Below are 22,721 nucleotides of genomic sequence, written 5' to 3' on the forward strand. Positions count from 1 at the left end.
ACTGAATAGCGTTAATTACTGAAGCTTACACTGTAGACAAGATCACTATGGACTGTAAATAAGATGAAAAAAATTACTGTTTCGCAAATTGACTTGCTGGCTTGAGTTGTGGTATTTTAAATGTTTACAAGTAAATGAATACTACTTTGACACAGGGGAAAGTAAATATGTCCAATATGGGGTAAGCAAGCTGTACTTCCAGGTGACTGGGTCTTGATTTGAATTAGCTGTCTAGTGCCAGAAATTAAGAAAAGCCAAGGCTGTACAAACTATTCTATTTGCCTTCTAATTTGTATAGTATGAAGCTGGCTCTAACACATGTACTTTACAGTTATACAAGCAGCTGTCACTGTAAGGCCTAGTTGGCCAAACTCTACATGGTCAGTTGTAATTGCAAGACTTGGGTGAGCAGGCAGTTCTAAGATTTTAGAGGAAGTTTATGAAGACTGCAATTTCCAAACCCAATATCACTGACTTTACAAATGTATTTTGACAGACAGCCTGGAAAAGGTCCAAAGAAGTTTTCTGGTGCAGCAAATAGAAAAGGAAAGGCTCAGAGAGAATTACAAGTGCCTAGTTTACAAGTTTCAATGATGTGATTTATGCAGTCCAGTCAGGCATTAGACAGCAGTCAGCTGCAAGACAGGGACAGTGACATGTTTCAAGAGTCAGATTAAGTCCTTCCAGACAAGGTGAGAGCGACAGTCCCTGCCAGAATCCCAGAGATGCTTACAGTATGGTACACATTTGGAATACTGGTAATGGATGTACAGATAATGAATATGAGTCAGAGGTGTATGGTAATGGCTCCGACCTTGCTGGTGGCAATGGTGAGTGTCACCGAGAGTATGAAACGGCTCATTCATTGTCTGGAGTATCCTTTGACTTTACATTCCTGGGTGTTCAGAACTATGGACAAGTCATGTATCTGACCAAGCAGTAGTCATTCATGTATCTGACCAAGCAGTAGTCATTGTGTGTAATAAGGAAGTAGATCCAGTAACATAAGGAAGTACACCTAAAAATGGATAGTGACCCTGCTAATTGGCCATATCCCATGGAATACAAAGTTTGCTGTTTAATTGCTGCAGGGCCTGTTCAAATAATGAGATAGTTTCCCCTACGATGATCAGCATAGAAGATTCATACGATGATCAGCATAGAAGATTCAATCCCATATTTTATAATAAAAGACTTACAAATGGTGAGACAGTCAGAAGGTCTTGGTTGCTGTATGTTTTTGTTGTAAACTGTTCAGCAGTACTCATGTAGTTGCCCTATCTAGTACAGGAACATGTGCCTGGAAAAATTTGGGACAAAAGCTTACAGAATACGAACAGTCAGTGAAACAAAAAAGCCACTGCAAAGTGGAGTGACTTGCGCGTGAAGCTTAAGAATAATTCTACCATTGATCATCAGCTGAGAACATGATAAAGTCTGAAAAAAATACTGGGAAAATGTTCTAGAAAGGCTGCTTGCAATCTATCATTACTTGTCACAAGATAACCTGGCATTTAGGGGTAGTGAAGGCCATCCTTGTACAAGTAATGGTAATCGCCTTGGGTTAGTGCAGCTGTTGGACAAGTTTGTTTCACTAATACAAGAACATCTTCATTGTATCAGTAATGCTGAGATCAGAATTCAGAATGAGTTGATAATGGTTAATGCCAAAGTCTGTCCGAGAGAGGAGGAGTTGTTGTTATGTCTTTCGGCTTTTCCCGGTTAGGGGTCGCCACAGCAGAAGTCCGGTCAGCTAATGATTGGCACTAGATTTTTACATGCTGAGTTGCTGGCCCTGACGCACAACCTCCAATGAAGGTACGCCCATTCACGCATGTCTCCACACAGAAGACGCTCTAGCTGAGAATCGAACAGGACATCTTACTGTGAGGTGACAACGCTACCGCAGCACCACCACAGCAGTTCAACCCAAGTCTGTCCGAGAGAGTATTTTGCAAAAGATAAGAGATGTTAAGTATTACTATAGCAATAACCCACGCCTGGGTGTGGGTAATGCTGGATTTATCCAAGGTTGGCGTGGTTTGGTCCCGAGGGCGAAGCCCGAGGGACCAAACAAAGCCAACCATGGGTAAATCCAGCATTACACCGGAAGTGAGTTATTACTATATAATGACATTATTTAAGAAAAGAAATAATTACTTTTCTTAAATAATGGCATTGTATAATGCCTCTTTACTGCCCTTCCGCAGCTGTCTGGTATTCTGCGGCAGTTCTGATGTACTGCGTGCCTCGCAGTACATCAGAGCTGTGGGCAAAGCAACGGAGAACGCAAGATCTCCGTTGCTTTTTACTGTTCGCTATGTTAAATGGGTTTAACATAGCGAGACAGCTTTAAAATAAGCAACGGTGATCTCCGTTGCTTATTGTAAAGCTGTCTCTCTATGTTAAACCCATTTAACATAGTGAAACAGTAAAAGCAGCGGAGATCTTGTGATCTCCGTTGCTTTTAAAACTGTCTCGCTATGTTAAATGGGTTTAACATAGCGAGACAGCTTTAAAATAAGCAACGGATATCTCCGTTCCTTATTTTAAAGCTGTCTCGCATGTTAAACCCATTTAATATAGCGAGACAACTTTAAAGCAACGGAGATCGCAAGATCTCCGTTGCTTTTTACACACTGTGTCGCTATGTTAAAGGAGTTTAACATAGCGAGACAGCTTTAAAAAAAGCAACGGAGATCTCCATTGCTTTTTTTAAACCTGTGTCGCTATGTTAAACTCTTTTAACATAGTGAGACAGTGTTTTATACTAACGGAAAAAGTCCGGGTAACCGGACCTTTTTCCGTTAGTATACTGAGGGATTTACAACGGGCACGCTGGTTGGGCTGGCCAATCAGCGTGCACGTTTTAGGGTAGGAATTGTATAATCCATTATATTGGATTGTGTATCTGACTGCAGTCATCAAGAACAAATGTCGCTGTCTGTATTGCTGAATGCAACGAAAGTGTTGAAGTAAAGGAGTACTTTTTTCCTTCCTCCAGGTTACTGAGACTACTGGTGGTTTTCTGACTGACATTGTGTTGAGTGAACTTAAAAAGTTTGGGAATTCCACTGGAAAACTGCAGAAGCCAGGGTTATGACAATAGTTCTAATATGAAAGGAAAACCTTCTGGTCAGGCAAGAATCTTGTCTTTAAATCCACATGCTTTTTGTACCGTGTGGCTGTCATAATCACAGTCGAGTAACTGGTGATGCTGCAACGTTTTCAGTAGCTACAGTTTCTTTTTTTGGCAGCCTTTAACAAATGTACATTATTTACATCATCTACTTAGAGGTACAAAATATTTTGCAATCATGTTTCAGGTCTAACTGTAAAACCATTGTGTGAGACTAGGTGGGAGTCTAGGGTAGAAAGTGTGAAAGCAGTGTGATATCAAGTGGGTGCAGTTTATGACGCCTTAGTTTCGGTGGCAGAAATTACAAAAGGCAAGGATCCTAAGGCATATTCTGAAGCAGCATCACTGAGTAGTGCTATGAAAATTGCAAAGTTTTTAATATCACTCTTGGGCTGGTATGATATAGTAGCAAAAGTTGGGCAAGTCAGTAAACTTTTGCAAAGCTCTTCCATACAGATTGATCAGGGCTTGATAAACTAAGTATTATTTGCAATAATTATAACAAAATAATTTGTAATAATCTTATGTATTGTATTATTTATTTGTAAAAATCTTAATTCTTTTTTGGGCTTTCCCTCCAGGCATCTGCTGAGAATGGGCATGTGCCCCTTCGGACTTTCCCAGTCAACAAACATTAAATAAATAAACTGAAAAGGTTTCTAACTGAATACAGGGCCATGGTGTATGAAAAAGCAAAAATAACAGCAACTAAGCTAGCTGAAGAACTGGAAGTAGAATTGAGGTTTCCTGATGTGAATGAGGTAAGATCCAGGAAGGAGGAGGCTCTTCGGTTATGAAGCAAATGATGACTGTCTAATTATTCCTGAACGGAATTTTAAAGTTAACTTTTTCAACACGCTTATGTTACACTATCACCAGAGGAGGACAGGTTTACTCAACTCACACCTCATAGTCCTGCTTTTGGCTTCCTCTACGACATACAGGAACTAACAGCGGTTACTGATGAGAAAATGCTTCATCTCTGCAAAGATTTACAGAAACGTTTAACCCACAATGACTCTGCTGATATTGATGCAGTAGAGCCATATGAAGAATTAAAAACTTTTTGTCACATTATTCCAAAAGGATTACCAGTACTGGATGCCCCCACGGCTAGTGGTAGCTCTACGCATTTTGTTGACACTGCCAGTGACAGCTGCGTCTGGGGAGAGAAGCTTCTCCAAACTAAAACTAAAAACATATTTAAGAATTACTATGCTAAAGAACAGACTTGTGGGTTTAGCTATGACTTTAAATACTAACGAAATATCTTGCCAGATCAGTTTGTGCAGTGCAAGGCATGAAAGTGCAGCTTTAGTGGGTAGCTATGTAGGAATTAAGCAGGGAGTGTACAAATTATGCATAACTTCACATCTGACGTACACGGTAATCAGATCCTACAGTGGAAGCCATTAAAAGTTCTGTAGTATGTGTACTTTGGCCAAAGTTTAGATGGGATGCAAGAAATGGAATGTCAGTTCCAGAATTACTGTAGGGAAGCACTACAGCAGAGTTAGTAGAGAATCACAATGTTCTGCCAGCTAGGCACTACTCTCTGTTACTGTACCTGGCTTACCAAAATGGCTACAACAAAGCTGACTATAACCTTGTTCTCAACTTGAATCTGCTATTGTATTTTAGCACGTGTAATGAAGCTGTAGTTGCATAATGCCAAAAAGAATATTGCCAGCTTTTAATATATATATATATATTTTTTAATTATCCAACAATATGAGCTATGCCAACTGAAACCTAATGTATTCAGAATTACTCGAGTGGACCTGACAGTGTGTACAAGTTAAACATTTTACCATCACAACATTACATATAGAAATGTACATCTGGTAGCCAACAATGGAATAAAATAATCTGACAATATTCTTTTACATGAACTGTGCCAACTGAAAACTAATGTATTCAAATTAAGTGGACCTGACAGTTTTACAGAACAGCAATGTACTGTTATAAGTTGAGTTTCAAAATAGCACATATTTCCATCTTTAACCCATAATGGATAAGGAACATTGCCAAAACAATTCTGATAAAAAAGCTTACTGTTGGCAAGTTACTTGTTTATCATTATATGCAAAGCTCAAGACAGCAATCCCTATAGTAGTAAAGTACAGTTATGTACATGTACCATAAATGTAGATGTTTGAGTGTATTCACTGTTACAGTCATCAGCTGTGGGTTATCCCTGCTGTGGTAGCCCTCGGCCGGCCCGAATACCAGAATCAATGCATTTCTGCATCGGCTGCAGTCACCTGTAGTCTGATGTCAGGTCGTCAGTGCTACAAAGCAAGGCAGCCAACATCATTACATCAGTTTTTCCTGCCCTAACCTGTCAGTGGTCCTGATATAAGGGGGATGGAGGGAGGGAAACCAGGACTGCAACAGTGAATACACTTGAACATCTACATTTATGGTAAGTGCACACAACTGTACTATGTTCTTCATGTTTCACTGTTGCAGTCATCACCTGTAGGAGGATTCCCAACGCTGAGGAGAGAGGTGGAAGGATAGGTTAGAACCCTAGGCATGGGTCAGCAAACCCTGCAGAAATGCAGAGGCAAACCCTGCCCTAGACTTAGAAAAAAGAAGTAGGTGGTAATGCTTTGTAAAGGTATGGACAGAGGTCCAGGTGGCAGCTTCCAAGATGTTCCTGGTGGGGACTCCTCTGAGGAAAGCTATGGAAGTGGAGGCTGTCCTAGTGGAATGGGTATGAATGCACTTGGGGGGGGGGGGGTTCAGTGTTAATGTCTAGGGCCTGTTTGCTTAACAGGGACCGGGACCCCTTGTTTGCTTTTAAAGTATTAGCCATGCTGAAAGATTGAGAGTCTGAAAGTCTGAGTGCAGTATTTCACTCCCCAGTTGGGTCAAGAAGTCTGAGATCAGGGGAAGCTACTTGGGGGGGCTGTAAAGTCAGGCTGCGCAGTAAGGGGTACCAATGCTGTCTGAACCAATCTGGAGCAATGAGGATGGCCTTTGGTCTCTCCTCCCTTATTTTGATCAGTACCTTGGGAATAAAAAGCAGAGGAGGGAATGCATACACAAAGAGGGAGTACCAGGGGAAGGTCAAGGCATCCACCTTCCATGCTAGGAGGTGATACTCCCTGGTACAGAATTTTTGCAGCTTGTGGTTGAGGTGCGAAGCAAAGAGATCAACCTCCGGAGTCCCCCACTCCTGAGTGATTTGCAGGAAGATTTTCCTGTGGAGCTGCCATTCATGGGGGTCCAGTAAGTTTCTGCTTAGGTGATCTGCCAGGGTGTTGTTGACCCCTGGTAGGTACTGGGCAATTAGGTGTTGACTCATGGAGGCGGCTTTCAGCCAGAGATTCATGGGTAGCCTGCAGAGATGGTAAGATTGGGTCCCCCCTGTTTGTTGATATACCACATTACTGTTGTGTTGTCTGTTTTTATAAAGCAACGCCTGGCCTGATATGGGGTTTGAAGGATGTCAAAGCCTTTTGTACTGCCATCATTTCTTTCTGATTTATGTGTAAGGGAAGGTACTGGGCATCGCAAAAACCTTGGGTGCACCTGCCTGCTAGGTAAGTGCCCCAATCAATATCTGAGGCATCGGTGGTGGTGGTCTGGCCTGTAGGGCAGAGTATGAAGGAAAGACCCATGTTCTTGGCACAGGCCCCTGCCCACCAGAGAAACTCGGCCCTTATACATGGGATCAGAGGGAGAGAGGTCTCTAGAGAGTGAGAGTGCTGACACCAAAGGTTCTTTAGATACCACTGAAGTTTTCTCATGTGAAGCCTGGCCAGATAAACTAGAAGGATGCAAGATGCCATGTACCCCAGGGCTTGTAGGAACTTCCTTGCAGTGAGGTGACTTCTGGAAGCCAGCTGGGTACATTAGACAGGCAGGAAGCTCTGCTTTTCTGGGGATAGTTAGGCCATTTGGGATGCTGTGTCTAGCAGTTCTCCCAAGAAAATGATCTTCCTGGAGAAAGTTTGCTTTGATTTCTTCTCGTTGATGGTGAACCCTATGGAAGTTGAGAGGGATTCGACAAAGAGTAGTTTCCTGTAGCAGCCTTTCTTTGCACTCTGCCTGAATGAGGCAGTCGTTCAGGTAAGGGTAAATCTGTATATTTCTCTATCTGCAAAATGCTATGGCTGGGACTAAGCAGTTGGTGAATACTCTGGGTGCAGTAGATAAGCTAAGTGTTGTGATCCTGCTCTGAAGCTCTGAATTTCCTGCAGGATTCCCTTACAGGGATGTGGAGGTAGACATATTTTAGGTCTAGGGTCACTAGCCAGGCATTTTTTCCTCAGCATAGGCAGCAGCTGCTGCAACGTTAGCATTCTGAATCTGGGGACCACCAAGGAGGTGTTCAGAATGGATAGATCCAGGATGGGGCGCAGAGTGCCCTCTTTTCTGGGAACAAGGAATAGTCTGGAATAAAAGCCTTTGCCTGTTTGATCTGAGGGGACAGGTTCTACTGCCCCCCCTGGGATATGAGAGTATGGACCTGTTTCAATACCTCTGCCCACTGATTTGAAGGTAAGTCTGGGTACCCTCTTAAAATTGGGAATTCGCTGAAAGAGAATTTGTATCCCTGAAAAATTATCTTCAAGACCCACTGGCTCTTTGTTACAGAGAGCCAAATTTCTTTGAAGAGGGAGAGCCTTCCTACTAGCTTTTGGTGAGTGAAGGGAGGACACAGGGGGGAGGGGAGTCAATGGGAGTTTTTGCCATAGAAGAGTGGCTTAGAACTCCCTGCCTTTGGGGCAGAAGTGGTCCACTGCTTCTCTGCTGGCCATGGAATAGGGGCCTGAGTGGTCTGTCCCTGTGGGGCTTACCTAGGCCCTGTCTGCTAGGTGCAGGGAAGGATCGGTGCTTAGAGGGAAAGTTCCTGCTGAACCTGGGCGGTTGAACCTGAAAGAAATCTTTTACTGTTTGCATAGATTTTGGTTTGTCTTCCAACTTTTTAAGCACCTCCTCTGCTTTTACTCCAAACAAGCGGTCCTTATCTGGGGAACATCAATTAGTTTAGATTTGACATAATCAGGGAGAGGTTGTTCCTTCAGCCATGCATGTCTCCTAATGATAGATCCTGACACTGCTGCCCTGCTAGAGGCTTCCAGGGCATCATATCCACAGTATAATGAGTGTTTGGCCACTTGACAAGCAGAGTGCAGTAAATCAGCTAATGCTTTAGAATTGGCATAGTCAGGAAAGGTAAAAATCTTTTGTTTTAACAGTTCCAAAGTGTATTGTTGATAGTTCCAAAGTGTATTGTTGATAGTTTAACATATGGAACTGATAGTTGAGTGCTCTGACAGCTAAGGTTGCAGAGGTGTATACTTCTTTTACCCCATCTGTCTAGAGCTCTGGAATCCTTGTCAGAAGGAATATGTTTCTTGCAGAACTAGTCTTAGCTCCTCTAGGTCCCTGTGTAATGACCTCTGGGTCTGCAGCAGGATGTCTGTACAGGTATTTGTGAGAATCCGGTACTTTGTAATACCTGTCAGGTTTACTGAGAGCAGGTGGGAGGGTGTCAGAGGCTAAGCTGGATTTATGGAAAACATCATTCACCACTTCTAAAATAGGAGGGATGGCCAGGGGTATGTGCTGGGGCAGGTCCAGAAACTCTCTCAGTTTCTTGCAGCCAACGCAGAAAAACACTGACTCTGGTATTCGGGCCGGCCGAGGGCTACCACAGCAGGGATAACCCAAAGGTGATGACTGCAACAGTGAAACATGAAGAACACCATTACTTTCTTTTTTGGCTCCCAAATCAGCATACAGCTGCAGTATCAGATCACAATGTGCCCCTGACATTAAAGTATGCTGACTCGATGGTTGACCTGTCAGGAGCATAAAGCACACATCAGGCTAAGTAGTACTTGCATAATGTGCAACATTTAAGCCAAAGTCAAGCAGACTACAGAGCGAACGCTATGCCAGAGCAAATGACAAGTTCTACATCAGGTAAACAGAGCACCTTGTACAAAGCAACGTTTAAAGGTAGAAAGTTATTGTCGGTCATGACTATGGATAGACTCTTGAAGGAGCAACAGATAAAGCAAGTTTATTAAAGAAAAATTCACCTTCACTGGTAGTTTGCCATACTTTAACAAAAGACACCTTGTAATGTAGTTAAAGAGTTCGCTGATTTTCATGCATTTAAAACTAGAAGGAAATAAATGCTGTGGCTTTCATGGGGAGTGACCTACCCATGGGTGTAGCTCAAATAGAGGTTTTAATGACTATGGTGTGGGCGGGGCTTAAGGGGCGCCAGAACACTACTTTGCCTAGGGTGCCATTTCAGCTAAGACCAGCCCTGAGCATAAAATGTAGGATTTGTTCTTAAAGAGACTATCTTTGAAAAAGGTGATGCAAGGTGGTTTAGATGATGCCATCCTCCCATTATAGACAGATGATGGTGATGACAGAGCTTGCAGCTCAGACACTCTTTTGGCTGAAGTAATGGCCATGAGAAAAATGGTTTTCCAAGAGGGAAACCATGTCGCAAGAGTCCGCAGGATCAAAAGGTTTCTGAGTAAGGCTTTGAAGTACAAGGGTGAGGTCCCAAGGAGGGGAGGGATCTTTTATTGGAGGCCTAAGTAGGAGTACCCCTTTCATAAATGCCTTGCATAGTCTGGATGTTGAAAGAGAGGATGAAGAAGTAGAATCTTTCCCCACATAAAAATTTGCAATTGCTGCCAGTTGTAACTTTATGGTGGAGAAACTGGCACCATCATGAAAAAGTGAACTTAGAAACAGAAGTACAGCTGAAAAAGTAGCTGAAAGGCAGCAATATTCTGTTTTGATGCCCACAATGCAAATCACTTCCAATTGCTATTATAAACCTTTTTTGTGGAATGTTTCTGGGAAGCAAAAATAATCTCTCGGACTGGGGAGGCTAGCCTAGACGTTCTTAGAATCACTGGAAGTGGGGAAACAGAGCGGTTCATCGCAGGGATCTGAGATTGGGAAGCTGATGCTCTGATGGATGGGAAATTAGATCCTGCCTGGGATCCAGTATCCTTGGAGGATATTTTCTGTGAGACTGTAAGAAGGGAAACCATATCTGACGAGGCCAAAAGGGAGCAAGGAGGTTCAGAGTGCTCCTCAACCTACTGGCTTTCTGTAGGACTTTCGGAATCAGAGGTATTGGAGGGTAAGCATGCAGGAGACCCAGAGGCCAATCGTGGACTAATGCATCCCTTAGTGACTACTCGCTTGAGGAGATCAGAGCAAGTACTTGCTGCACTTGTTGTTGTTCAGGGGAGAGGCAAAGACATCGCAGCAAGGTTGGCCCCACTGGCTGAATCTTTGGTTTGTTACTGATTGGTTCAGGAACCACTCATATGGACTCAAGACAGATCTATTTAGTTTGTCCACCAGTACGCTGGTCTCCCCAGGAATGTGCGTTGCAATGAGAAAACAGCTTGAAGAGACCACCCATTCCCACACTCTCATGGCTTCTCTGCACGAGGGGTATGAATGGGTTCCCCCATTTTTTGATGTACCAGACTATGTTTGTCCGTATGAACTGCTATTGTTCCCAGAGGGAGACAGTCATGAAAGGTCTGCAACAAAGGACTGCTCTTATCTCTAGGATGTTGATGTGCAACTTGGTCTTTGTTATGGACCAAGTGCCTTGCAACAATCATCCTTGATAACCCCCACCCACCCAAATAGGGAAGCATCCGTGGTCACGGTGGCTATTGGAGGGGGAAGAGAAAAAGGCCTTCCCATGTATAGGTCCATTCAACAGCATCCACCATTGAAGGAGATGCTTGCAGCTGGTGTTAGCCTGACAGGAACAGATAATGGTTGGTACAGAATGGACCACTGAACAGCTAGATTCCATTGTAGTACTCATATGAAGAACCTTGGTAGTGGTAGTAGGAGTATGGCAGCTGACATAGACATGCAGGTGGAGTGGGCATATCCAGTAACACTTGAACTTGCTGTCTCAGGGATATTACATGTTGTGGGAGCAGTAAAGCTATTTCCATGATTGTGTTCAATTGCATTCTATATGTTCTATACAGGGAGCAATTTTGACCTCTCTAAATTTATCATGATTCCCAGATGATTGAAGGTTTGTAGCAGGTACTGAGTGGCTTGAAGAAGCTAATGCCTTGTTGGTGTAGTTAGGAGCCAGTCGTCCAAGTATGGAAACAACTGGAATCCTTGCAGTCCCAGGTGAGTTGCTACCACTGTCATGCATTTGGTAAACACCCAGGGGATGGGGGCAGTGGTCTGAAATGGTAATGACTGGCTCCCAGCCGGAAGCGCAAATTTCTCCTGGAACACCCATTAGTATGCGTACTGGAGATCTATGGAGCACATCCAAGTGCCCCTGCGTAGTGGTGACAGTATGGACTGAACCATAACCATGCAGAACTTCGACTTCTTAACAAATCGGTTCAGATTGCTCAAATCTAGGATCAGTCGCAGTTCCCGTTTTTTGGCACCAAAAAAAAAGCATGCCTAGGTTCCACACCTTGTTGTTTGGTCAGGACCCCAGGATAACTTTTTTCTAGAAGTTTCTGAACCTCTAGAATGGCATTCTCCCTCTGACTGGGTGGCACATCAGGGAGACTTCTCCTGCGGCTTGGAGGTGGAAGGGAAAAGGGAATATAGTAATCTCTGGAAATTATATTTAGCACCCAGTTGTCATTTACATTTGCCCAGGCATCTAGGTGCAATGATAATCTGCCCCAGACTGCCTCCAGAGTAACACAGTTGAGCAACGCTTCAGGAGCAATGGTAGGGCCTGCCAGAGAAGAGTTCTCTGAAGCCCTGATTCTGTGCCCCCCCTCCCCCCTCTGCCTCTAGGGCAGTATCTGCCATTAAATCCTTTATCTATGCCTGTGGAAGAGGACTCTTCTTGAGATTCTGGAAAAGGACCTTGAGATTTCTGGAAACATCTTCCCATCCCACTCCATTGGTTCCTCGAAAAGGTTGGTTGGGGTGAAGAAAATTTAATCCCTACAGCAGACCAGGTCTTTTCCTCCTGCTCACTGTGGGTAAGAGTTGCTTTGACTGATGGTCCAAAAAGAGAACCATCAAAAGGGCCGCTGATGAAGGGCACCTTAAAAGGGTTCCGGAAACCTGCAAAGCCTAACTCAGAAATGTCTCCTAAGGGCTATGCCTGCTTGAGAGGTTCCCTCTGCAGCATTAGAGATTAGCCTCATCAAAGAATTAGATATAGATGAAATTGTGGCCAACTGGGAAGATACCTTCTTGAGGTCCTCCTCCAAGGACTCTGCCAGAGAATTGGTAAGTTCTTTAACCAGGTCCCTCTGGAGATGTATGGAATGTGGCAAGTAATTCAGTGCTCTCAATGTAAAGGTAGCTGAGGCATAAATACAGTTCCTGTGTCTGTCCAATACCAGAGACTCCTTGTTTGGGAAGTGGACAGTGGTGCTCTCTTCTACTAGCTCTTTCATGGTGGCTGCTGAAACCACAATGGCATCAACGGGGACACTTTTGCTCCAATGTAAAAGATCAGCAGGCGGGCTGAGGTACTTAACTGCATGCTTGAATATGGGCTCCACGGTGTCACTCTCTTTCCATGCCCGGCGGGAAACTAAATCAATAAGTTTGTCTGCTAATAAGGCCACCCAGGATGTAGATGGGTCCATCCTGAAGGGCTCTAGGAACACCAAGTCCTCACAAGAAAGGAGTTGGGACAACCATCCACCCTTTTGCTTCAAGATTTCTAAAACATCACCAAAGGAGATGTCATCAGGGGGCAGGGTTGCCAGATTTCCAGCACCCCAGGTAGGGACAAAAAAGAAGAAGAAGGTCTCTCACGGCAAAAAAAAAAAAAAAAAAAAAGGGTCTTCGGCAACTGAAGACCAAAAAAAAAAAAAAAAAGAGGTCTTTAATGCGGAACAGAGTTCCACATTAAAGAACTGAGCTCACTCAGTAGCTCTGCACTAAACACGGAGCTTCTCGTGTTTAATGCATTGCAGTAACGCATTCAACACAAGTAGCTCCGTGTTTAGCGATTTTTGATTGGCCCGTATACCGGCATATGGGCCAATCAAAAATCGCTAAACACGGAGTTTCTCATGTTTAATGTGGAACACAAGAAGCTCCGTGTTTAGCAATTTACGGGACAAGCAAAAAAAAAAAAAAAAAAAACAAACAAAGTGGAGGATTTAAACCGGCAGGACAGGACTCGGGACAGTCCCGCCCAAATAGGGACGTCTGGCAACCCTGTCAGGGGGAGACAGGGAGGGCCCTTCTCCCTCATCGAAGTCGGTGTCTGCAGTCAAGGACTCCACAGGGGAGTTCAAGTGCTTCCTCTTGTACTGTTTCTTCTGATGAACCTCCCCCAATCAGAGGAATGGGGAACCCCCATGCAGGGGAAAGGGCTGGAGGCTCTCCTGGAAGGGCGGATTGAGGACAGGATTAATGGGACCAAAGCTCACATCAGAAGGTGATTGAGCAGGATCCAGGGAGAGATCCACCTTGAGCTCTGGAGAGAGTCCTCTCTGCCACCTGAAAAGCAGACAAACCCAAGTAAACTCACCCCCCCCCATCCCCCCGGAGCCAAAGCCACCAAAGGAGAGAAAGTAGAAGTCACCCAGAATCCAGTGTCTCCAGACAGCACAAGACCTAAACTGTCAAGGGCCGAAGCCCCTAGGGGAAGAGACACATCCAACAAAGTCAGAGCCGAGACTAACCCTGTGGAGTTGGTGCAGATGTCTCAGTCCAGGACCCAATCTGCTCCAAAAGCACTGGAGCAGAGCTGGCCCAGAACATTGATGGAGTCAAGGAGAGAAATATACTTGGTTCTGATGACGACTCTCTCTGATAAGCCGGATCCTGGATTTCTGAAGCTGATGGTCGGATCAAAGGGGGGAAAAGGAGCAAGAATGACCAACAGTCTGACTAAAAATGAGCATGGAGAGGGGCGAAACCCTAATGCACGTGAAAACTATTTAGGAGGGGAGGTTTAGATAGATAGGAAAGAAACTAAGGAAAAGTTTAGCAAAGTTCAAAAAGTTCAGTAAAGTGGAATAAAGATGACAAAAAAAGGAAGAATCACTTATCTGCACTCGAGGCAACAGAATCACATCTGTGCTGGATGGTGGCAAACAAAATCTGAAGAGTTAAAGGAGATGTGAGGCATCATGAAAGAGGGAAAAGCTTGGATTATGAGTCTTGTGAAGCAGCTGAATCGGATCCAGGATCGGATCCTAAGACCCATATATATCAGTAATGAAGAATGAAATGGACAACATCAGATCTAAGTTACTTAAAGCAGATTTTTCCTCCCAAGAAGAAACTGCAAATAAAACATTCCTCATACTTTCACAATTTGTCAGCACATATAAGCTTGACAACTGAAAATTCTGAAAATCAAAGTTGCAGAAGTGTACACTTTTTTCCCTATACATATTAATAATTCTCCCATCCTTAACAAAAAAAAAGAATAGGATTGTAATTAAAGTGCCTAGTAGCTGTGGGATCAACTAAAGCTATAGTGCTGGGTCAGGTTTGGTAATAGTATACAAAATTTTAAAAGACTAAGGGACCTTATACAGCCTATCTACTTTTTTAGGGGTAGCTGGCTGACAATCAGGAAAATTTCAGGCAGTAGCACACATATCAACTAAAGCAGACAGAACAGGAAGAATGGGTGCTGGTTCTGGAAAATCCTTTTGTAATATCTCATAGTATTTTCTGAGGGACTGAGAAACCTGTGTTCTTGCACTGAAAACACTGGTACATTCTAGCAACAGTCTCAGAGAAACAGAAGCCCCCACAGGGAGCATCAGAAACTGAGCTCTCCTCACAGTCTGCATTAGAAATCTGAGGGGAAAAAAACCTGCATCAGTCCCTGAATCTTTCTGTGCAGACTCAAAATCATAAATCTTTTTCAGGAAATGAGGAATCCCTCTTTATTTTTACCAGAAACTACTTTAACTAAAGGATCAATAGACTGAATTGAACCCTGAGCCAGACAGTAAATGACTCCTATCTAAAGAAATTTGAGGATGAGTATATACATGTTTGGTTTTCTTTTTCTTTTTGACAGGAAACATAGGGCCAACAGTTATTAATGGCAGGGGCAGCAGCTTCCCCAATGATGGCCACAGCATTTTGGAACAGGGAAATCTTCCCTGCTCCTCTTCCAGGGCCGACAACAGTGGCTCTCCCTTGCTCACTAAGGGGACTCCAACAGCCGCAAGAATGTGGCTAATCTCCAGTCCACAGTGCCTGCAGGTGCTACACCACAGGGATAAGGAGTAAATGATGAGTGGTTTGAAGTACAAAAAATGAGCACAGCAGTTACCCACATGCAACTGAGGCAAACTGCTAGTCTGCTGTGGCGGCAAAGGATGTTTGCTTAACTTTTTCTTTTTGTGGCCGAAAAATCCAGCCATGGAACTGGTAGAATGTTCCATGGTCAAGCCAAAAATGGTGTCTCTTTCTCTTGAAATTCAAGCAGCAATTGCCGATAAACACTACCAGTACATAAGTTACTTTTAAAAAGAAAAACGCAGTAAAACACTTTAAAACACTATACCAGCTCTACAAAAGTAAAATAATTTCTCCACAGAAAAAATGCTTCAGTTACTTTACACCAATTTTAAACTGACAGAAAGGAGTGCTCTACTTAATAGTTTGCTATAGTCTCAAAACAGTTTGTTAAAACACAACACTCCCAGTTTTAAAATAACTTTCATGAAGAGGAAAGTAATAAAATACAAACAAAATTAAGAAAATGGGAAGCTTTTTACTCCAAAGTGAACTTTAATCTTCTGAGCAAGGGAAAACCACAAGCCGACGGTCGATCCTCAAAAGCCTCAGAGGAGTGTACTCTGCGGCACCAGTAAAGCTCTGAAGGGGTTTGTGCCCAGACTTGTCTTTTAGCAGCTCATCTGGAATTGTCTGATGATCTGGGTTTGTGGAAGGTGCCCTGAAGCTTTGGAAGCTGGCTGGCGGTTATATCTTTGTCAGGACATAACACACACAGCTAAGGCTACTGCAGAAGTGATCAATATGAACATCTCAGTATATTCCCATCCTCTGGAATAGTTTCTACTATAAATCAAGCAAAGTTCTACTTTATCTGCCTTGAAGGCCAATCTTGATGACTGGATGGTTAGACACAAATTTTCACTAGGGTTACCATGTACGACCCTGCTCAATTTTGGAAGGTGAGCATTAAGTGCTTGTAAGGGTGGCAAGAATGTGCATCTGTTTAAAGGTGTATACACAGTTAGGCATCTTATGGTACCTCTGAACTCCTGCCTAGTAATGTTCCATGTTTTCTTATCTGTTCAGCTTCACTGCAGCTAAGAGTTCTATCAAACTAAATAAAAACTCCATCTAAACATAACAGACACCTTTCCAAAAAATATATATACAATACACACACAAACATATACATACAAAGACAATAACCTCATCACAACAAAGTCATGCAGACTAAGTAAATGGAAACTAAACTGTAGCATTATTACAGGTGCTAACAAATTTTACATGCCATATTGTAATATGCACAGATCCCTAGAAACAGGACTTGATCTGCCAAGCAGCGCTTATGCACTGTAATAAGGTCGGGTGCCCAGCAGCATACCCCTCAAATGTTCAGATTTTTGCCTCATAATTTTAGTCTGTTCTTCATAAAATGTGTGATTGTCTAGCAAATCACTGAGGACTGAAGTCACTAAATAATAGCATACATTTGAGTATTCGACTTCATATCCTTCACAGAATAAATATTAACACAAACAGTCTTTCCAGCAACTTTCTAAGAGCAATATTTAAAATCTGTCTCTATTTTGGGGCCTTTTTATTTAGCCCATTATTTTAGGGTTTGTCCTAGGGTTACCACCTGTCCCTCTTTGCACAGGGCAGTCCCTATTTGGGCAGTTTTGCCACTTCTGGGGGGATATAGGACATGTGTTAAGAGAAAAGTTTTAAAAACATACTGTTATTTGTCTTTTTCCTCTTCTTGCAAAGTGAACATGTTATTTGTTGGGATATGCCTATCAAAGAACGTATAATGTATATTGTTTTTAATGTAATGTATTTTTATTTCATCAAAAATAGTTTGTAAAGTTTTCTTCCTTGTACAATATTTATACATAACAAAATAACAATTCATTTAGTATTTTAGCGGGTGTGTTTTAGATGCAAATACATTGTAATGTTTATAAATTAAAATAAAGTTAAGGGTACGAAGTATATACTTTGTTTAGGAAAAATGTCCTGATTTTTTAATGTTCTGTCAAGGTCAGGATTGAATATATATACTCAGTATTTTTCCATTGAGAAATGTTCAACTGCAGTAGGTTTTTTAAAGGGATGGTTAATTAACTAATTAAATCAATGATTCAATTATGTGAAATGTTAGAGGGACTATAATGGTACTGAAGCATTTGCTATTAGTTTGTCTGAAGAAGTGCATGTATCTTATGCATGAAAGCGCTCACAAACAGTAAAGTATTTTGGGATTTTTACTTCGACTGGCGTCTTTTTGTTGGATCCACTTTGGCAGTTTTTTTCTTGGTTATTTGAGCTTTGCTTGTCTGTGTTTTTCATGGCTGAAAATTGTGGACTCCAGCAGTCGCAGTCGTTGCTTACCCCAAATCCTGATTCCAGTGGTGTACCTAGTGTACCTAGTCGTGACATGGATCCCATTGGAAACCTCACAGCCCTCGTTTTGCAGCTCACACAACGTGTCGATGACTTGGCGGAACAAGTTAAAAGCCGGCACTTGGACAATTTGCCAGCGGTACGCCCTAGGACCGGCGTGTCTTTTAACGCTATCCCTAGTGTGTTTCAACCGACACAAGTGGATATTACAAACTCACAAGGTAATCAAAATCTAAGTCCATCAAGTAGTATCCAACCCGCACAGGCAGCGAGACCGAGTCAGCCTGTAAGCAACCAAATCAATTCACCTCCACCCAACGCTAGCAACAGAGATGGAGCACAAGTAATTAATAATGCGTTACCTGCACTACAAGAATTTTGCAACACTCCCAGTAATATTTTCCATGAACAAGCTGGTGATACTTTGAGTGGTTTGAACCAGCAACAAGAAGGTAATAGCATTGTCCACAAACTGAAACTTTTTGACAACTGTCTCCTTAAATACAAAAAACTACAGCTGGAAACTATGTATTTTAAGGAGTGTATAAACTTAAAGATAGTCCCGAAGGGACTCAGACAATGGAAATACCCTGTAGGTTTAATTAAACACTCAGTTTCACATACGCCTAATTTCTTTTTTTAATGATCAAGGTCTTCATTTTTTAGATATATTGTCTTGTGAATATTCAAAACAAATGTCCGATCTAAAAAAGCAGTTGGAGAACCTTGAACAGGAAATAAAAAATGATTTATCTTTTGGCCGTTATGAATACGAATATGCCAGGATTTTCACAAGCATAGATATTTTGTTAAAAAAACTAAGTGAAACAAAAAAACGAAAAATCAATAGAGACAAACTGGCATATGAGGAAAGAACTGCTTATCCGGATCCACCTGTTAGCAAGTCAACACATGACTCTACTCCGCTAATAACAACAAATATTAATAATAATTTCAACGTGACAAATGATGCTGAACATTTAGAAACAACTTTGGACGAATATGTCCCTTAGTGACAATGATACTAATTTACCCCGACGTAGCGAACGGCTACAAAACCAACAGGGTCAACAGCGGAATAATCATGGACAAATTGAGCATAAAAACCCACAGGGTTTTCAACGTGTTTATTCCAATGCCAAGAAAAAGAATGCGAATTGGGGCAAGAAAACGCAGAACAAGAAGGCGTACAACTGGCGCAGAAAGTAATGTACTGTCAACCTGAAATTATTTTCAGCAATAGTAGAGACTTCCGTGTTTATAATTATACTAAATTTGAGGTCTCTCAAGATTTCATTGAGTTATTAGCAAAAGGCTTTAATTTTGTTTTACCACAGAAGCCTAATGTTGCTCATATGCTATGTGACCTTAAATTATTCACACGAAAGCTCAATTTAAAGCTGATATTAGGACAGAATAGTAATGTGTTTTGTAGTGAACGTATATCTAGTACGTACAACCCCCCCCTTGATAATAACATTCTTTTGTTTGAAAAGATCACTGAAATTCATCTAAGGGGCTTGACCAACCAACTTGCCCATAATAAAACTTCTGACGTAAGCGACAATAATTTGATCGCAATAGTCAAAGCTCATAAAATTCGGGTGATGAAGCCCGACAAGGGGTGGAGCCATGTTAATGTCTGAAAAAGACTACGAAGAAAAGATGCATACTATGTTATCAACTGATGATTACAGAAAAGTCTCTTTAAATGAGTTAAACCAAGCCTATGCTAAAATAAAAATGTGTTAGCGACTTATTCATTGAGGGCAGTATTGATACTGCTTTATATCAATACTTAACTATCTTAGCTCCATTGGTGCCAGTTATTTTCGAAGTCCCTAAGCTCCACAAAAGCATTCAGAGTCCCCCGTTTAGACCAATCATAGATGGTCGTCAGTCCATTACTTATTCATGTGCTAAATGGGTGGACAACAAGTTGAAAGATACACTCAAGACCGAGCCTCAAATTTGTAAGGATTCCTGGCACGTTTTGGAATCTTTAAATAACATTCCCTTTGACACCAATTTTAATTTCCTGACAGCTGATGTCAGGGATTTATACACGGTGATTCCGCAAGACATTGGTATAGATTGGGTTAGGGATTTTCTGTTATATAAACGAGTGCCAGGGAACAACATTGATCTGATTGTTAGTCTTTTAGAATTGGTGTTGAGTAATAATTTCTTTATGTTCAAAAAAGATCTGTATTTACAGCTTACAGGTGTTGCAATGGGCTCCCCTTGTGGGGGCAGCTTTGCAAATTCAGTAATGGCTTATTGGGAACATACTTTTTTGTTCCAACATTCATTATATAAGGAGGCCGTCGTATGGTACACAAGGTGCCAAGACGACAACCTTATAATATTTAAGGGAGATGAAGAAGTGGCTCAAAATTTGATTGGAGTTATGAATTCATTTACCCCTTTTTTGTCCTTTACCTACAGCTTTAATAAGATTTCCATAAATTATTTGGACATTTTAATACGAAAAGATTTCGAAAAAGGCATATTTTGCACTAGTGTGTTTCGGAAACCTCATTATAGTAATTATTTTCTTCATTTTACTAGTTGCCACCTCTACTTTCAGAAGAGAGGGGTGGTGAAAAGCCAAATCGTTCGGGCTTTAAGAATGTGCTCCGAAGAAACAGCATTCGAGGAAGAATGTCATTATTTGGCTTCAATGTTTTTAAACAGAGGGTACCCGAACAAATTAATTAACTCTGTGATAGTTGAGGTTTCCCTTAAAAGACAGACTGGCCTCTTAGGACCAACTCTAAAAACAGACCAGATTAATACATTTATTGTGAATGAAAATTTGACTAGTGAAGTATGCCCATTGGTTAATGTAGGTTTAAAACAAGTGGATTACAGTACTTGTTTTCTCATACAATTTAATATACTGTCACCAGAAATTAGACGTATACTTAATAATAATTGGGAATTTATCACTCAGGATGCTCATATGAGTAAAAATTTAGGACAAAAACCATTAGTTGTTTTTAAGAAGGCTCCTTCCCTAAAAGTTCTTTTGGAACGCACACCTAAGGAACAAAAGCTGAATAATGGAATGTATAGATGTGGCCGTTGTAGATACTGTAAATATATAAAGACAGGTACCTCCTTTATAATTCGGGATGTAAAATACCATATGAACAACAAATGTGACTGCAATAGCCAAGGCGTAGTATATCTCGCTGCGTTCTATTTGGGGAAGACGGAACGTCACTTAAAACAACGAATATATGACCACCTGTATGCAATTTCCAAGGGAGTATTAACAAATGCTTTAGCGAAACATATTTCTGAAAACCCAACTCATGGTTTTTTATTCATAGTAGTGCAAAAGATAGAGTTGAATCCCAGAGGTGACCCTTGGCACCTCAAACTAGAAGAATCTGAGCTATTGTGGCAGCTCAAAACTAGTGCCTATATTCATCCAGGCATAAATGAAATGTGTTCCATCAAATGTTTGTTAAAATTAAAATCTCTTATGAGATGAAGGTAATGAGCATTATAATGTATATTGTTTTTAATGTAATGTATTTTTATTTCATCAAAAATAGTTTGTAAAGTTTTCTTCCTTGTACAATATTTATACATAACAAAATAACAATTCATTTAGTATTTTAGCGGGTGTGTTTTAGATGCAAATACATTGTTAATGTTTATAAATTAAAATAAAGTTAAAGTCTGAAGTATATACTTTGTTTAGGAAAAATTTCCTGATTTTTTAATGTTCTGTCAAGGTCAGGATTGAATATATATACTCAGTATTTTTCCATTGAGAAATGTTCAACTGCAGTAGGTTTTTTAAAGGGATGGTTAATTAACTAATTAAATCAATGATTCAATTATGTGAAATGTTAGAGGGACTATAATAGTACTGAAGCATTTGCTATTAGTTTGTCTGAAGAAGTGCATGTATCTTATGCATGAAAGCGCTCACAAACAGTAAAGTATTTTGGGATTTTTACTTCGACTGGCGTCTTTTTGTTGGATCCACTTTGGCAGTTTTTTTCTTGGTTATTTGAGCTTTGCTTGTCTGTGTTTTTCATAGCATTAAGTGCTTGTAAAGGTGGCAAGAATGTGCATCTGTTTAAAGGTGTATACACAGTTAGGTATCTTATGGTACCTCTGAACTCCTGCCTAGTAATGTTCCATGTTTTCTTATCTGTTCAGCTTCACTGCAGCTAAGAGTTCTATCAAACTAAATAAAAACTCCATCTAAACATAACAGACACCTTTCCAAAAAATATATATACAATACACACACAAACATATACATACAAAGACAATAACCTCATCACAACAACAACATTTAATTAGGTACTATGAAGAATCACATTCTCAAGTCATGCAGACTAAGTAAATGGAAACAAAACTGTAGCATTATTACAGGTGCTAACAAATTTTACATGCCATATTGTAATATGCACAGATCCCTAGAAACAGGACTTGATCTGCCAAGCAGCGCTTATGCACTGTAATAAGGTTGGGTGCCCAGCAGCATACCCCTCAAATGTTCAGATTTTTGCCTCATAATTTTAGTCTGTTCTTCATAAAATTTGTGATTGTCTAGCAAATCACTGAGGACTGAAGTCAGTAAATAATAGCATACATTTGAGTATTCGACTTCATATCCTTCACAGAATAAATATTAACACAAACAGTCTTTCCAGCAACTTTCTAAGAGCAATATTTAAAATCTGTCTCTATTTTGGGGCCTTTTTATTTAGCCCATTATTTTAGGGTTTGTCCTAGGGTTACCACCTGTCCCTCTTTGCACAGGCAGTCCCTATTTGGGCAGTTTTGCCACTTCTTGGGGGATATAGGACATGTGTTAAGAGAAAAGTTTTAAAAACATACTGTTATTTGTCTTTTTCCTCTTCTTGCAAAGTGAACATGTTATTTGTTGGGATATGCCTATCAAAGATGGGTCTCATCTGTGAACAAAATGCAGCATTGCTTATAAACCTGAATAATATCT

At 41.3% G+C, this 22,721-nt stretch overlaps 1 protein-coding gene across 2 annotated transcripts in view; it reads right to left on the bottom strand.

Moving 5' to 3' along the window:
- Window positions 1-22,721, bottom strand: part of LOC122800889 (interleukin 1 receptor accessory protein) — a 1,870,333-nt gene that overhangs the window by 1,543,986 nt on the left and 303,626 nt on the right. The gene's annotated exons all lie outside the window — the stretch shown is intronic.

Source organism: Protopterus annectens, chromosome 4.part1, assembly GCF_019279795.1.
Source record: "Protopterus annectens isolate FY-2018-M chromosome 4.part1, PAN1.0, whole genome shotgun sequence".
NCBI lineage: Eukaryota > Metazoa > Chordata > Ceratodontiformes > Protopteridae > Protopterus > Protopterus annectens.